The 19423-nt window shown below is 34.4% G+C and overlaps 1 protein-coding gene across 1 annotated transcript in view; it reads right to left on the reverse strand.

The window, feature by feature from the left end:
• Positions 1-9475, reverse strand: part of pcdh1a (protocadherin 1a) — a 125868-nt gene extending 116393 nt beyond the window's left edge. Inside the window, exon 1 of the mRNA XM_087807654.1 lies at positions 9056-9475. The gene's annotated coding sequence lies outside the window, so the exon portion shown is untranslated. The remainder of the gene's footprint in view (positions 1-9055) is intronic.
• Between the last annotated feature and the right edge of the window lie 9948 nt (positions 9476-19423).

Consider the following 19423-nt stretch of genomic DNA (forward strand, 5'->3'; position numbering starts at 1 on the left):
TTCCATCAATCCAGACACTCTTCCTGGTTCAGTTTACTGATATTTTATCTTTGTTTTTTTCACTTTTGACCTGTTCGGGCAACTACTGTATATACCAACTACATTACAGATGTGTGAGCAACCCCATAGTACCCCACGAATTTTGATATTGCCTTTCAATCTTTGACATCAATTGATATAAGTACTCTTTGCATTCTTTATCTTTATGTTAACTTACCTATTTATTTCAAAGTCTTTTTGTTGACATCCATGATCACTAAAATCCGTCATAAAGACAAAATAAATCGTGCTACAACCCAACAGTACATTCATCATGATTTTTACTTGCTGACATTTAACATATGTGGAGCGATGGAGGTAATTTTCTATCTTTAAAATCGAGATACTCATGTCTTGTGAAATCTATCTCGATCCAGAAGACAAACTTCTTCTTCCAAAATCCCCCGTTCATTAAAGAATCCTTTAACCTGTTTTTTTTTCTCTCTCTCTTAATGGTACTTAGTTTTCTAACTACAAAGGTGGAGTTCTTGCTTTAACTGGAAATAAAAAAAAAGCAGAAATTATCTGTGAATGTCATTTCTTGTGTCTCAGCATATTTTAAAACCCCACAAAAGGTTTGATTATCATCTGTGGTTCCGTATGGTGTGATAAACTCACAAGACCACAAGCTGATTCAGGCAGATTATAAAATGTAACTCAGCATAAAATCACAGAAGGAACAAGGGGTGAGGCTTTTTTTTTTTTCTTCTTCTTCTTCTCAGGGCAGTTGATATTGGATTGAATTCCGCAGTAGAATTTGCAAGACAGCCAAGAAGCCTCATAACAAAGCATCGTTTTACTAAAACACTGTCAGCAATTTTTGTAAAGTACATTCACGAAAATAAAAAAATATATTTTTTGGTTTTTGTCTTGGTTTCGATTGACCCATCTTTCACCTGCAAAGTGTAACACCTGAGGTGTTGCTATACCTTAACACATTTTAAATAATTAAAAATGTCACGCTCACTGCGGAAGAAAACTGGAAAGTGGTGAAAGCTTTTTGAGCAGAAACCAAAGATGCCCACAGTATAAACCCTAACATTATAGGGATATGGACACCTGGACAACTTAGGTCTATAATAGCTTATATTGCTTTAATTAAAAGTGAAAAAAAGGTGAAACTATTGTTTAGTCCGAGTATCTTTTTGTTTTTGTTATTCTTTTTTAGCAAGTAAAGCCTTTTATAAAGTGATACTTTCAGTTCTACCAGAGACCTTCAAAGACATTCCTAAACCGGATTACAGAAATTGATTAAATCCTGATTCAATTACTACTAGAAACAGACTGAATATCATTTTTTACATATTTATTATCATATAAACGCTTCGATAATGAAAGGTAAATAATTATGATTCCAAAATCCCGACAACAATTTCACCAGATTCTTGATCTGGACTCAAAACATATTCAAATCATGATGGAGTCTTTACTCTTTCCCTCTTTAAATGCTACTTGGAGTTGCGGGTAACTGTTGAACTCATTACTTGTGCATCACCCTGAAGTGAGATTTAAGTGGAAATGTATCTTCCTAAACAATAAAATCGTTCTGCCGGTGCGGACGTCGCTCAGGGCTGTGATGTGTACGTCTTCATTTACGCAGAATTAATGGAAAATAATTAGCTCCACATGTGGCTGAAAGCAATACATTAAAAAAGAAAAAATATACCATAATGCTGTGAGAGAGAAAGTACAATAGCTTGGAAATTAAAGCTTGCAGTTGCTTGGATTTTTTTTTTTTAGTTTGACCCTTTCTTGACCATGATGAGGTCTTTGAAAACTTAAGCAGTTAAGTTTGGGCAACACTTGGGATTTTTAAAACTCGGTAGAGAAACACCACAAGGAGCAGCACTCATCAGATTATTCCACGCTGTGAATTTGCCAAGGTCCAGATGGTTCCAGCCTTGAGGGGAATAAAATAAATAAAATAAGCAAACAGTGTCGAGGTGGACACTTGCAGGGAGTCTATAAGTGTCTGATGGATAATTTTGAGCGATATTGGATTATTGCACAGCAGTCTATATCCACATATATCACATAAACAACCATTCATGATATGTAAAAATGTTTATTATTTGTAAAAAATCTTACATGGGGGAAGTTTTTCAATTCTTGTACAGCAAAACCAACAAAAATAATAATAATTTTGAAATTTAAAATCAAAACATCTCAAATATAGGTGTTAAGTTTAACAAGGAAAAAATAAAAATCAGTAATTTTGGGGACGATATAGAACGTTTAAATGTAATTATAAACTTTGATCATCACAAATCTAAACTTCAAATATTTAATTTATGTTCAACACAGACAGAATAAAAGAAGTAATTTCGTTGACGAAATATGATTAGGAACGTTTAAATGTGATTTGAACTTTTAAATCTACAAATCTAAACCTCAAATCTTACTTGTGTTATACACAACCAAAAGAAAATGGTATTTGGTTGACAGAATACTTTCAAGATAATGACAATGTAATAATAAACTTTAAAATTCACAAATTTAAATCTCAATTATTAAAGTTGTGTTTAACACAAATAAAAAAAACAGTATTTTTTGTTGACAGCGTATAATTAAGAACATTTAAATAATATTCTAAACTTTAAAAACTTTTAAATCTAAACCTCAGATTTAAAGCTTATGCTAAACGCAAAACGATAATATGTAATTTTGTTGGGAAAAGATGATTAAGAACGTTTAAAAGTTTAATGTTTTCATTAGCCGTGTTAGCATTAGCATAATGACCATTTAGCCCGTCAATTTGTTGGCACACACGCGGCTGACGTTGTGTATACAACAGAGCTACTTGTGGACTCAAACCTTCATCTATGATTTATATTTATTATCCCAGGCTCACAGAAACAACATGGGCCATTCTTCAGTAGAAGGGGGGCCGGGTCGCATGTCAATGACTGACAGGTCCTACTGCCACATCAGCAGTGTTTTCAATGCGTGGGAGTGGATACAGTATATACGCATGCTGTCTCCACAATCTGTCTGAAAAAGCCTACAGAAGTCACTGTAGCACTGATCATTATCATAGTCAAGTCAATGCATTAACCAATGCAACCTATCCCACTGCAAAAATCACATTTTAAGAGTGTTTTTCAGTACAAGCGGTGGCAATAAGGCCACTTGTCGGTTACATATCGGGTATAGACGAGACATGAAACTCAGTATCAAACCTACAGGAGGTTCACTCCATACGCCCACAAGCAAGAGAATCACATCCTTCCCATTTCACCTGCCAGTGACCCAGACAGAAATCTCCACTGGTGGATGGTGGAGTCAATACCGGTCACGATGTCACTGGGGAGTTACTGTCACCTACTTTAGATAGTAGCCACCGGTCATTGTCCCTTCCGACCAGATGTTTCTTCTCGGCCAGATAAAAGCCAGCTGTGGCCAGACGTATGAGAATATGGAACCGAAAACAGAAACCAGAACAATTACTGTCAAAAGATAGACATTGATTATTAAGAAATGAGTTTTATTTGTTTTTATTTTAAAAACATGGTGGAGTTCAGATTGTAGTGACAGTCATGAAGGATTTCATATAATAAAAAATTCTACTTCATAATTTGAATTATTTTACTTTTTGTGGCCGTGGTCACGACACTATTCTATGCAGAGGTATTTTTCTGGGCTAGTAAGTAAGTAAGTAAGTAATGGTTATTTCTAAAGAGCCTTTCTAGACCAGGGCCACAAAGCGCTTTAATAATCAAAAACAATACACAGTTAAAACTATATACCATAAAGGGCCAAGACAAGACAAACACAGGAGTCCCAGGAAATCAGGGAAAAGCCTGCACAAATAAGAATGTCTTAAGATACTAGGCCCTAGGTCTACTAGGTTTGCTGATAAAAACTTGTTCTAGGGATGGGTATCAATCAGTACTATTACTGATACCGTAACGATTATAACAGATTATTTTCACAGTAATATAGCCTAAAAATAATGACATAACACATAGACCAAATCTTATGTTTCATTTTTAAGATTCTGTGTAATTTCCAATCCAAGCTTTTTTCTTACAGAGAAGATAAATAAATAATTGCTAATGCAAAAGAACACCAAAATCAATCTAATCTTTACTGCCTTTGTCACTTAAGAGATTTCATTCAGAAGGTTTTGATCACTTCTGGGTACCAAAACTTCAATACTCTGTACTACCAAAGCATTTTAGTCGGGACCACTTTAGAACCGAAGACCCATACCCAACCCTAAAGTTCAAACCATGACTTAACTCACCAGAAAATTAAAGGCAATTTGTCAACATAATACCTTAAGAAAAAGACCTGAGAAAACGTCAATTCAACCACCAAGAGTAAAGATAAGGTAGCTAAGGACATCATACAGAAACTTTATGTAATGAGAAATTAAAATGTGTAGTTCACAATCTAAAAAAAAAATCAGAACTTCTTTGCCTTGACGAATATGATTAGCAGATTTATACGTTTTGTCTTCCTAATGTGTCTGTGTGAAGCTACATCACCATGTTAAATTTCACTATTAATTCTTACTATAAAATTGAAAAAGAATACCTTATTTAAAGTTCAGATGACCATACTGCTACATGGAAGTAGCTCAATTCACCCAGTATTTAACTACGAGAAAGTCCTAATCCTCCAATACTTTAAGATCTGGTAATAAATGAGAAGTCAATCTCAAAATACACGTAACTGATCAAGACTCTGATTTATACATTATTTAGACATTTGTACATTATTGAAGAGTTAAAGGAATGTTACCTTTAGGACATGCATGACCCAACACTACCATTAGCCATGTCACACTGAGACTGTTGGATTTATTGATTGGGTTGTAGGTGGTGAGCACAGCGGTGAATAATTGCCCACCGTTTGAGCACAAGAACATCTTAAAAACGCAATGAAATGTAACATTTTGGAAATATATGAGCTGATGAAAAATGGTTGTTCGAGATGAGTAGACGTGTCGAAAGAAGTGTGGGTGTGAATTGATCTTTAGATATATCTCCTTTAGAGGAAAAACAAATGTTAAATGTACGCGTTCTGATAAAGCACTGAACTGAGTATTAAAAAAAAAGAAAAAAAAAAAGATAATTGTGGTTCTATCCACCTGTCCTGGTTGCCATAGAGACAGACCTGAGTCAACGGGTGACATTTGCTCTTTAAGTTGGCAGACCCGCCATTCTGCCAGAAACTGCTCAAGTGCAAAAAAAAACAACAACAACAAAAAAACACATAATTACCTCCACTTGGGCTGTTATTTGGGGTTTTTATCTGCCTTTCTGTCGCTCGTCTATCTCTTGAATGTGTCACTCTTTGTCAAAAGCCTGCTCAAAGTGTGGGGGGCCACTTACGGCCTCTTTGGCTGTATTTAAGTGGTATGTAGAAACAAACCATTTTATTTTGAGTGTCTTTTAAATATTAATTTAGTTGTAATAGGGTTTTTCTTTAAGAATAGTTTTCTTCCTTTAAAAAATAAAAGAAGACAAATGTGTTATTATCACTATCTTTATTAATAGGTTATTTAACATTAAATAACATTTGAAAAAATTACATTTAAGAACGATATTAAAAAATATATATAGATTTTTGGCCTTTTAAAATTATCTAGGAAAATACTTATTTTACTTACCCCATTACATTTACACTTTTCACCTGTTTATCTTTTGCTTGACGGTCCCTCACAACAGGCACCGAATATAACCCTAAAGAAGTTTGATTGTCCACTTCTGGACCTGGTACTGCAGCACTTTACAATTGATAAAAAAAAGAAGTAAAACATGGCTTTTTTTTCAATTAATTGTTTGTTAAGAATGCTGAAAAGTTGAGCTGCTTGGAAGAGGTCTGCCATCTCAGACTTTTCCTGTTGTGTATGTTGCAATTTCTGTACTGTATAAGAAGGTATTGCTAGCAAAAGAAACTTTTTGTTCCTCAAAGACATCCTGAGGATGAGCCGGCATGCGATCCTAAATTATCCAGCTGCTCATATACGGAAAAAAAGTCGAACCCAGCAGTTTTCATGGATGACGATGCGCTCCTCCTTGCATCGCTAGAGTGTGGAGAGATAACAGATGATTTAATGATTTTCTCAAATGATGTGATTTGATATATCGGCTGACTCGGTGCCTTTAGCTAGTATAACAGGTAAAATCCATTACCCGCCCACCGGCATGATTTATGATAGGTCATATCACAGCTATGGGTCTCCGCACAGTTGATCTACCAATAGAATTTACTGCCAAGTGTTACTCCGCGGCTCACTTCTATACAGACTGTGCTGCTCTGGCTCCCGGTGATGCAAAAAGCAACAGTCTGTGCAAAAGATATATGGCTTAAGGGGATGGGCATTTGAATCAGCTATTCATGTGGGCTAGTGCACATAAAAATACTGATGCAGGGTCACACCTCCTACTAAAAAAATCCTATTAAATAAATTGAGATCAAAGCAGCCACGTTCACACTTTGCCAGAGACTCTCAAAGATGATATTACGGTGTGTGTCTTGCTGCTGCTTACTCCACTAGCATTCGTACATGAATTGTTTTTTTTTTATTGTTGTATAAATGCATTTTAATGTCATTTTTAGTCTGTATTTTTTAAAGAATTAAAATCTCACTCCATTCTTGTCCAATAATTGTGTATTTATTTAAACTCAACTATCCAATATCTTGAATTATGTACAGTAGAAATTGTATTTTTCAGCACATCAGTTACTCAACTCATTTAGCGTTGATCAAACAAAGCAAGTAACTCATTAACTTATCCACATGTGTCACAAGTGCCCCAGGGACACATCTGGCCGGCCAACTCATTTAATGTGGCCCAAAAAGAGCTTTTATATTAAAAATGTTTGCTCAAAATTATAGTCGATTCTGATTCAGTGTATGGTAGCGTTGAGATGGACATACTAACAAAAAGTATTTTTTAATAAAAAGTAGAGAAAACAAAAAGTCTACAATTATTCTGAATAAGTCCAAATGATATCAGGAATAAATAAAGTTAATTTGAAGTGAAATGTGTTGATGCTATATTTATGTTGAAATGTATAGAAAAATTGGCTTAAAAATACGAGTCCGGTACATTTTGTTGGACCCTAGACCCAGATTTTGTTAAAGTTTTTAGCCCCTGGTAGGCTTGAGGTACAAACCCATGACCTCAACTATCACAATTTTGATTCAGTAGTAACTTTATTTTGAGTAAAATATAATAATTAAACAGAAATAAAAGTGTAAACAAATTGCTGGAATTCAGTGTATTTATGTTGACTTTCAATTGAAAGAATTAAGAAGAATTTAACAAAAAAGTTCTAGTTGCAAGAGCAAGGTTAGCATGTAGAGCAGTGTTAATGCAACAATTACAAAACAGAATAAATATCAATACAGAATGGCATCATCTCAATATTATATATTGTTATAATCAGAGAGTTAATATATAACTTAAATACTAGAAACAATCTGAATCTCAGTAAATGATCTGGTTTAATATGGCAAGCAGTACTCAAGGGCACCTCCCCTGGCAAAAACGGGAAATGCAAAAAAATAAATCCCATCATCTTTTAATGTTTCCAAGAAGCTACGACCAAACTTTTATTCCTGCCTGGCTCATTTAATTTAGACATGAAAGTTCCACCATCCAATATAACATGAGCTCAGGTCCAGCAAAAAAGAAAAAAAAAAGTCAAATATTGCTGATCACTGACGAAAAAAAAAGGTGATAAATGAACAGCCAAATCTCTATCACACGCCCCTCAACTCTCACATTCATCAGGTTTATGAGCAAGACAGTTTCTTGGCGGAGGGAAATGAGGGTTGTTGTTGTGTAGCGAACAGCAAACTTTGTCAATAATCCACATACTTGGTTGATTAAACTGAATCAGACATATTTAGATTTTAAATTCAGAACTTTTATCTGATTTTATCCTAAGTACCAACAATAGGAATTTCGATCGTCATCAGTGAACGCCATGGATGAGCTTGAAAAGGTTTTTTTTATTTTGTTTGAAAAAAGGTAGAGTTGAACCATCACATGACTCATCGATCCCTATAGATCAGGTTATTTTTTTGAGTAAATTTAGTTTTTTTTATCATTCTTGCTACACATTTATCTTGAATAAAATGTAATTGATCAATAAATACTAAGTTGTTTTGGTTATATGTATGCTATATGTTTTAAATATATACATTTTGTTTAATTTACTCATGAAAATCTGTCAGGTATAATCTGGCAAACATTTCTGAAACACACCCTCCCAGTCAGATGTCAAAAAAGATCAATATCCGACTTGCGATTTTTGATCAATCGAATCGTAATAATAAATAAACAAGAGCGTTATCTTACGACGGCAACGAGCGACGATAACGTGCAACCGTGCGGAACCATAGGAATGGACAGGTGAGTATCACCACTCTCGCATTCCTCAGGTTAATGTGGATTATATAGGGGATCAATAGCCACAACTGCAGACTGTGACATGACTTTTTGATTTGTGAAGTGATCACTGTATGAAAAGGTGTAAAAAAAATACATAGGATGACATGATATGGATGAAATAATAAGTCTAATAAGACATTAAATCACACTTTAATAAGTGTTGCTGTTAATGTGTGATGGATTAAGACCAGGATGGTATCCAAAACTTCTTTCTCTAAAGAAGTGCTTGAGGCTTTAAAATAATAAATAAAAAAAAACAGGAAGAACCACCCAAGATCCACAGAGATGTGGCTGTGCTCAAGTCAACCTTGAATAAACATGCTGTGAATTAAATGGACCGCATTTCCCCTCCACAGAATAATAATCATGATCATTTCAATAAAATGCAAATCAGCACCTTCTTTTTTTTTTTTCAAAAGATCTCCTATTGGTGCTTGGAGTCTTAATGACTTCATTCATGAGTCTCATCTTATCCATCACCTCAACCTGTAACACCAACTTGTTGTCTGTGGCCAGTAACGCGCACCTGTTATCGCAAAAAAACGTTTGATGCAAAAATTATTTTTTATTCAATATTACATCAATATCGAGAGCAACTTTACCGGAGCCAGGGACTTCTCAGCGGTGTCCGCAGGTGAAATATCCTCCGGTGCTCCTGGAGGCAAAACAAAAAATAAAGAAATCCACCCTGGAATCTATTTTTTTTATTTTAAATAAGAATAACTTGGATAAAAGAGGGAGCAAAATCCATCGGAACTTTCCGTGCGTCAGGAAAGGAATGGCGATCAAGAAGTTGCACAGTCAGAGGGAAGAAGAGATCCACACGTTTGACATTTTTTTTTTTTTCAATCCTCAACCATCACTCCGTCCGTGCATCTTTTCTTTTTTGAGTTTTCTTCCACAAAAATGCGCTCCGTCTTGACGCGCAAAGGGGCGCAGCCAGAAAAAAAAAAGACGCTCTTTTTTTTCCCCTTCTTTTTTGCCTCCAACAAAATCTCGACACAGGTCAGGCTTTCAACTCGAAACCCCCTATCTCGAGCATTCCTACGGAACAAGTGGTGGAGACAAACGTGTAGGTCTCCCGCTCTCTCTCTCTTTTTTTCTCTCTCTCTCCATCTCCCTCCCTCTCTCCTCTCATCCAGCGTGGGAGGAGGTGGGGCTCCATCCATCCACCGCAGCAACTTCACACTCATCACCGCGTTATTGCTGCTCACCGCCAAAAAAAAAAAATGGTGTGATTCATGCACTTAAAGGAAATCTCATCAAACTGGGTCAAGCTCAAATGAGGTGGTGGGGGGGTGAGGCTTATTAAATCAACACATCACACACCAGACATTTTTTTTTCTTTCCCCCCCCTTCACCACCATATTTAATCCTAGCCTTCAAATAAGATGATCACAGCTGCGTTTGATGCCATTTGTGTCAAATTGGGATGTAACAGGTATCCAAGCTCAGACTTGTTGATATGCAGTCCATGGAGTGAAATGAGTGGCCTTAAAAAAAAAAAAAAATGGAAGCAGGGACCGACCACTGTTTATTCATTTGGCGCCATCCTCAGGCAGTTATTATATGGAAGGAAGCGACGCGTCAGCTGCGTTAGACAAGATGACTATTTTATACACACACTCACACACACACACACGCAGCTTTGTTAGCATTAACAGGTGTGTTTTAATTCAGATGAAAACATAGCACTTAGAGCCATTTGTTTCAAAGGGAAAATCTAACCAGATTGGATCAGATCTCGACAGTGGTTTCATTCAAAAGGGAAAGAAGGTTTTTCTGAAAATCTGATTGGATCAGTTCATATTTTTTTAGTGGTATCTGGACAACTGTTGTTGGATTACAAAGTGACAAAACTTTAATATGTCATATGTCAAATAAAAAAAAGAAGCGAATTATTGTATTCTAACTTTTGCAGTTATGAAGTAGATGAAGAACATTACATAACAGTACACAATTCTGAAAATGATCGTGTGCCCATACAATAAACCCCTGATAATTTAATAATAATCAAAAATATGAATGTCCTTTATTCTTGTATATTAATAAAAATTAAAGTCAGTAATGATCCAGTTAGTGTTTCTAACCCTGGCTATTCTTATGTTGGCAACTATAAGACATTAAACCCATTTATTTTAGCCTTTTCTAAATATCCAAAATGTATTTGTTCATGTTTATATTTGTATTTGTAATGGCTTACATGAATGGTTATACAATAAATCACCAAAAGAAGTGGCTGTTTCTTGAGCACGGGTTCCTAAAAAAGGTTTTCTAAAATGTAGTTGAATCATATAATACAACCATTTTTCTGTTCAGATTTTTAGTGGGATCTGGATAACTTTGATCCAAATTAACACGATTATCCTGATCCAGACATGGGGTAGGATTACAATGAGTCAAATCTTTAATATGTCATATGTCAAATAAAAAAAAAAGTGAATTATTGTATTCTATTTTTTGCAGTTATGAAGTAGATTAAGTACATTACACAACAGTACACAAATACTAAAAAATGGTTGTGTGCCTATTCAATAAACCCCTGAGAATTTAATAATAATCAAAAATATGAATGTCCTTTATTCTTGTATATTAATAAAAATTAAAGTCAGTAATGATCCAGTTAGTGTTTCTAACCCTGGCTATTCTTATGTTGGCAACTATAAGACATTAAACCCATTTCTTTTAGCCTTTTCTAAATATCCAAAATGTATTTGTTCATGTTTATATTTGTATTTGTAATGGCTTACATGAATGGTTATACAATAAATCACCAAAAGAAGTGGCTGTTTCTTGAGCACAGGGTTCCTAAAAAAGGTTTTCTAAAATGTAGTTGAATCATATAATACAACCATTTTTCTGTTCAGATTTTTAGTGGGATCTGGAAAACTTTGATCCAAATTAACAGGATTATCCTGGTCCAGACATGGGGTAGGATTACAATGAGTCAAATCTTTAATATGTCATATGTCAAATTAAAAAAAAGTGAATTATTGTATTCTAATTTTTGCAGTTATGAAGTAGATTAAGTACATTACACAACAGTACACAAATTCTAAAAAATGGTTGTGTGCCTATTCAATAAACCCCTGAGAATTTAATAATAATCAAAAATATGAATGTCCTTTATTCTTGTATATTAATAAAAATTAAAGTCAGTAATGATCCAGTTAGTGTTTCTAATCCTGGCTATTCTGATTTTGGCAACTATAAGACATTAAACCCATTTTTTTTTAGCCTTTTTTAAATATCCACAATGGATTTGTTCATGTCTTTATTTGTATTTGTCATGGCTCTGATGAATAGTTATACAATAAATCATCAATAGAAGTGGTCGTTTTCTTGAACATGAGTTCCTTAAAAAGGTTTTCTGATTGGATCATATAATACAACCATATCCATTCAGATTTTTAGTGGTATCTGGACAACTTTGATCCAAATTAACAGGATTATCCTGATCCAGACATGGGGTAGGATTACAATGTGGCAAAACTTTAATATGTCATATGTCAAATAATAATTAAAAAAAGAAGGGAATTATTGTATTCTAACCTTAAACTTTTGAAGATTTTAAGTAAGTAAGTAATTTGTATTTGTATAGCGCTTTTCCAGACCAGGGTCATGGATTTAGGCTTCCAACTAAGACTTGTAAGACTACAATTTATTTTGTCCCCATTCAATAAACCCATGAGAGTTTAATAATAAACAAAATATACTATTTATTCCTGTTTATAAATAAAAATAAGTCTGAGAAAAAAACAGTGCGAGATGATCCAATCAAAATTGTTTCTAACCCTTGATATTCTTATTTTGGCAACTATTGGACATTAACCCTTTTTTATCTTTAGCTTTTTCTAAATATCCACAATGTATTTGTCATGGCTTAGATAAATGGTTATGAAATAAATCATCAATAGAAGTGGATTTTTATTACATTTTTTGTTCCCTTTTTTTTAAATGAAAACACATAAAGTGAGTATCTACCTGTTACTACCTCGAAGCCCATATTTTGATATCTTTTTCCTGTTTAGAGCCCTGGTAATCCAGATTCTGTCGTCTTACTATCTGTGTATTCGGGAACAGGGAGATCCAATAATGTTGCTTTGAAAATGTGGCTTTAAAGAAAGATAGATTATCTGATTTGAACATCTGGGCAGTAATGATGGATAATATTCTGTGGGTTATTCCAGTTCATCTCAGGGGTTCTCAACGACATACAAATGTGTCAAAATGTATTTAAAATGATCAAAAATGATGATTTAGTTCAGAGTTGGTCAAATTGATTTCCTCTGGGGCCACATTTATTAAATCAAGCTCTAAATCAAAATTAAGATACAAATTATAGTTTTTATATAACTTTTTTTCATTTACCCGACATAAAAGCAATTTTAAATTCACTTAAATGATGTGTGGGGCAATAGATATTTAAAAACAGAGTACTAAAGACGTAACATTTGAACTAGTAATACATGATAGAAATAAATACAAAATAAAACATTAAGTCTCTATGTTATCTTTGAACTCATGAAGGCCAAACCAATAGAGGCAAAAGGTGGCCCCTGGTTTGAAATGTGTCCCGGTATAATGTATTTCTTACATGATTTCACAATTGTATTATTTCTTGTTTTTGTTAACCCTCGTTTATTTTAAGTCAAAGTCATCTGCCTGGTATGTGTCAGTAATACGTCTACATGGTAACTTTTAAGCAGATTTTTAGATCAGTTTAGTAATCTATAATAATAATAACACGTTCAATTTAACACATTGAAACATAGGAAGTAGTTGTAATCAGGTACGTAATATATAACACATTATGATCATGTGGAGATACTTTATATATTTATATATACAGTATATATGGATGCCTGATCTATTGATTAGATTGAGTAAAGAAAAAATATACCTTCTAATGCTACAAACTAAGTGAATTTATGTTCAAATCTAATCATGAATTGTGGGATGGCTGAAAGTAGCTTGTAACTCATCCTACATATATTTTTATTGTATTTTTCTCATTGACAGTCAACTTTAACCAAATCTAATTTCATATATGAACATCTTAAATGTTGTTTTAATGTGATGCGAGTCTATATACTTTATACTTTAAACTCTTTAATTTATGGTTAATCCACGAAATAGTACAATTTATGTGCCATGGTCTACCAATCTTGACCTAAAGGAGTTACTATTAATAGAGTAGAGTTCGAATTAGTACTACCATCTGATGCCCGGGGCGTTGTACTCATCTCCCTGAAAATGTGAGTACTTGCATGATGAAATTGTTTCGTTAATCATCTATGCAAGGTTCAACCTATTTTTTTTTTTTGGTTCAATACGGTTCTTTTTCTTCTTCCAAGATAACTTTTTTAACAGACTGTTCCCAGTCACCAGGACTTCTTAGGCGTTTTATAAAAGACACAGATCAACTAGACTTTTTTTTTTTTCCCCCCCCGTCACAAAAAAAAGCAAGCCTTGAGCAATGTCCTCGGGAGGAAACTTGATTTCCCCATTTCCCCAACCATTGTGGAACAAGAGTTTATCAGAGTGTTTCCAGCCTGTGATCCTTTACCCCCCAACAGCCCACCCCATCACTCATTAGCTGCGAACACACAGCTGTCGGGTTACCTCTCAAGAGCGCCCATTAAAGGCTGCCACTCATACACACTGTGTCCCGTTGCCAATCATATTGGAGCGCCCGCCCACGCGCCATCATCGCTTCATCTCACTGGCCATTTTCATAACAAGTGTGTTCACAGGTGGCGAAGAGAGCAGCAGACACTGACATACTTAAAAGACATATGTTTCCAAAACCCAATTACCGACTCTTGCCCACTGAGAGACTCCTTTTGAGGCAACGAACAGCCAGAGAAAAATACATTTAAGGGATGCTATGGCAGTGAAGATGTTTTTTTTTGTTACCTGCATTCCATGTTTCTTGGACTAAAATGTGAAAGATTCTAACTGTTAATATACATTTTCATACTAAAAGCATCACATTTTATTTTAATAAAACATATTTTAAAATACTATTTTGAGTATAATGCATATTGTGATGTTTTCTTTTCATTCTAAATGAAAATAGAGCCGTTAATGGTATAAAATAATTGACATTAATGTTCAAAATTAATCCCAAATTGTGGGATTGCTGTCAGTATGTTTATGAAGCTCGTCACTCAGTAATTATGTATGTATATATTTTAATTTATTCAAGCTAAGTGACGGTGAAGTTTACCCGAATATAACATATGCATAAACATTTTAAGTAAATAAGTAATAGTTATTTATAAAGTGCCTTTTCTAGAACAGGGTTACAGGGCGCTTGAATAATCAAAAGCAATACATTAAATATGCCTACAGATTTAAAAACTCTAAAATGCCAAGACATAAGACAAACACAGGAGTCCCAGAAAATTAGAAAAAAGCCTGCACTGATAAAAAGGTTTTAAGATTCTTCTTGAAGGAGTCTGGAAGTTTGTGCACAAAACCATCAGTAGATTCTGACCCACAGACCTCAGAGCCCGAGCTGGGGTGTAAGGCTGGATCAGATCAGTGATGTAAGGAGGAGCCTGACCATGAATATTTCTGAAAGTAAGAACCAGAATTTTAAAATTGATCCTGAAATAAACTGGCAGCCAATGCAGGGTTTTAAGGATCGGGGAAATGTAAGTTCTTCTACCAGAGCGGGGTCAGAATTCTTGCTGCGGAGTTTTGTATTAACTGTAGGCGAGACAGCTCCTTCGAGCTAAACGAGAAGATACAAATGCATGGATTATAAGCTTCAGAACGTTTTGTGACAAAATTTTCCTAAATTTAGAGATTTAGTCAATCAGAGTCTGTCAGTTTTTTGCAGTGGTGATGGCTGACAGTATATATATATATAGTATAGTATATGTATCTTTTTTTCTTCTATAAGTGACAGTGAACTTAAACTAAATGTAAAATTTTCATAAACATTTCAAGTGTTGTTCTGATGTGATGCAACTCCATAAAAATGAAAAGTATGCATCCATACTTACTAACAGAGCCGGGTAACGGGTGATTTATGTAAAACTGTAAAACATATATATAATTTATAGCCCAAATAATTTAGGGTTATTCAAATAATTCTCCTTATAATTCTTAACCAGGGGTTATCACATGTATAAAGCAACGATTCTTCTCCTTCATCAGATTATCTTCCATCGACATTAGTTTTAAACTTATCGTAACTTAAAAAGTGTCATCTTTATAAGTCAAAATATTAGCATGAACTTTAATCTACTTCATTCGATTTGACTCAAAAATCGACTTTTTTTTAGTTTTTCCAAGGCTGCCATATTGAGATTGAGTTTGTGAATGTCTCGGATTAAGGGAAATTGGATTCAGTCAGTTTCCGCGATAAACAAAGCATGATGGTAAATAAACTCGCTCCAAGGGAGCTTTTCGTTGTGACACTTGGAGTACGTCGAGGAAGTAAATGGTCCCGAGGAAGGTGACGGTGATGAGGAACGGCTTTAATATTCAATTTAATGTGCGACGGACAAATTCCAAAAGTCATTTCAAAAAGCAAAAAACAAATTGTGGTTTTTATTTTTGGTTCGTAAGAAAAGCAACTTCAGAAAAAGTGTGCTAGTCTTACATATTGTAGCGGATCTTGCAAAAATAAAGATTCCAGGTTTGCAAGCACAAATCTTTTATTTACAGTAACAACACACTCCAAAAACAACAATAAACAATTCAATAAGCTTTCAATTCTCAATCCTTCTACCCTCCTGCACGCTTGTGAACATTCCTTCTGGTGCGTTCAAAAACAAAATTAGTTTGGGGGCTAAAGTTGATCAAATATTAAACTGAAGTGTTTTGATTATTTATTATAATTCGTTCTGTCAAATGTTTAGGTTTTAAAATCAGATTAAAATCAAGTTTGCTTGGATTCATTTAGAATAATAATGATTGATTAAATATTTTATTATTTAATCTACTTTAATCACGCTTCATTTTGTATTTAACTGAATAAAGTGTTTAGAAAATTTAAAGACCAAAGTTAACACATAAAAAAAACAGCTACTACCTCAATCTATCTTTTTGTCATTGTCATCAATGTAGCTATTTTGGTTTTTCAAGGGCACAAAGAGATTTGTAGACTTTGAAAAGATATGCTTTTATAATACAGTTGGTCCTTGAAAACTACAAATAAAAAAATAACCTTTAAACCTAACTCAAACTCATATCCCCTTTTAAAGAGCAACAACATACATGCATCTGGGGCCCCAGACATGAAATGGTTAAAAGAAAATTCTAAATTGTGGCCACAAATGACAAATGTACGAAGCCCCTAAGGGAACATGGAAGAAAAAAAAGATTGTGTTATCTTGCAAAAGTATTGCTTGATTTCACAATATGTACATTTTTCCCCCCATGTCCCCTTAGGGGCTCTGTACACATTTTGGTCTGTGAATAGTGTTTTTTTTCTGATGTAACGTGTTTAATGTGTGAAGAACAATACAAATAATTATTTTAAACAATATTGTCAAGTGACTTTGGTTAAGTACTACATTCAAATTTTGTCAAATAGCGAAAAGACAGAATTAAACAGGTAACAAGTCACATCTGCAGGGACTTGATTTCCAAATCTTAAACGATAAACATTCTGTTTTAAGGGCAACCTATGCCATATTCAAACTCTCCTCCATGCAAATGTTGAAGTCTTCCTCTCCAAGATGCAGTAAGTCCCTCATCACGAGCATATTTTGAAGTTATTACTTTATAAAGTCCTCCCCCGTCTGAAATATGGGCGAACAAGAGGTTACGAGAGCGGAGTATATTATGACGTAATAATGGCTTCACTCCTCCTCCAGCCAGCTGTAATCACGCCCCGCTTTGTTTATACAACGGGTCCCTTGGGGGTGGAGAATTCCAAGATTGATGACACTCGGTGATGAACCTCGATGCTTCACCAATCACAGCCGAGGGGGTGTGGTTATTAACCCACCAAAATCTACACATTAGTTGCCTTTTAAAGCAATATCAACATCATTGGCCTGCAAAACTTTAATATTATACTATATTTCGATTTATTATCGAACATATAGCCCACCTAAATCATATACCACAACACAGGGTTAAGATAAATAGAATTAACTTTAAATTTGGTTGAAAATATTCTGATAATTTAAAATTGGTAAATACCCATAAGAGTGCATCAGGGATGTTTTCCCAGTGATAACCTTCATCTTTATGGATGTGACGCTTTAAAAATCATTTATTGAAATTCATGCATTTTCGAGCAACAAAGCTGTCAGATGGACAAGTGGCACTGTCGGAGCCGTTCAAGTGTGAGATGGCATACTGATATGTTTGAAGTCTTTATTAGCCTTTTGTCATATTCCCGTTCACCTTCTCCCAGCGGCCATTTTTCGCAGTGGAGGTGAAGCAAATGAAGGCGAGAGAAAAAAAAAGAAGGGTTAATTGGTGCATTAGATGAAAGGAAGCAGATGCCCTTAAAGTCTCCCTGAAGCCACTAGACGGCGAAGAAAAGCCGTGGCCACCTGATGTCCCGGCTTGATCTATGCGAGGAGCACTTCACCCCCTGAACTATAACCAAATCGATCTGAATTGATCCCATCGATCCCGTCTCATTGTAATTGAATTTAGTATCTGATTTGAAAGCATAAAAGGTGACAAGGACAGACAAAAGAGCAATTATAACAGTTTTATTACGATTTATTTATTTTTCATTTTTAAAAGATTATATTCAAACACACAAACTGGTATGTTCAAGTAAAGTGTCATTTAACGTGATGCGTTTAATGACAAAATTAGTTTCGGGGAAAATATTTCTCAAATAAAAAGTCAAACTGTTTGATTACAAGGATTTTTATCATAGTTAGAACTGTCAAAACGATTAAACCTTTTAATCAGATTAATCATTAGCTTGCAACGGATTAATTTTATTATTCAGATGGAGCCAAAATTTGGGTGGCGGGCCGGACAAATTGTGTATTTACCAAACTGTAACTGGATATATCAAATCATCACAGTCATTTACTTTTCATTTTTCAAGGATATTTATTTAACAACTGGTGCGTTCAGGTACATATTGAAATATCCTTTTCTATTTATTAAATAGACAATTACAACTTTAGGAGTTCAGAGTTCGAGTTCATTAATGTAAATGTTATCAGGTTAATCATTAGAATTGCTGTGGATGTATTTAGATTAATCATTGATTAAATAGGATTATTTTAAATGGATATCAGGGATATCAAACTTAATCACAGAAAAAGCCGAAATCTGTCGGTCGCACGCTGAACACATTTTATATTTACCCAAACTATTATTTTAAATCATTAACTAAAAATAATTTTGTAGGATATCCAAGAGCTTCAAAAGCAGGTAAACTGGACTGTCTAGAGTTCTAAAAAATAACATTTCATAAGAGGAACACTGCTTTTTTTCCTCCCGTTTTTTTATGTGTAGAGATATGATCGTACTGTATGTATGAGTATTTATATGGTTGGTATATACGTAACATATGGACTCCACACAGTCCAGTTGGTATGTTCAGGTGAATTGTAATACCTTGTGCTGCGTTTAATGACGAAAGTTAGTTAAGGGAAACATTTGTTAAAAAGTAAATTCAAATTTTTGGAGTTGAGAGTTCCAGGGGATGTAATTATAGTTAGTACTGTTAGACAATTAAAAACTAATTGGATAATAATTGTAGCTGGGGGTATCAAATACATTTACCTTCAACCTCAGTTTTTTTTGCTGCCGTTTTAATTATCTGTATAATTGTCAAAACCCATAATATGCATCTTATCTTAAACACTGGCATATTCGTAGGAGATCAACGTGAACATTGAATGTAGTTTGAATCTGAGCCAAAGATACAGTAACTTGGCAGGATTTGGCTGATGATTCGATTCATGATACGTATATACATACCATATACATACTCACGTGCGATCATGTCTGTACACATTTAAAAA

This window comes from Callionymus lyra, chromosome 14 (genome assembly GCF_982586985.1).
Source record: "Callionymus lyra chromosome 14, fCalLyr1.hap1.1, whole genome shotgun sequence".
NCBI lineage: Eukaryota > Metazoa > Chordata > Actinopteri > Syngnathiformes > Callionymidae > Callionymus > Callionymus lyra.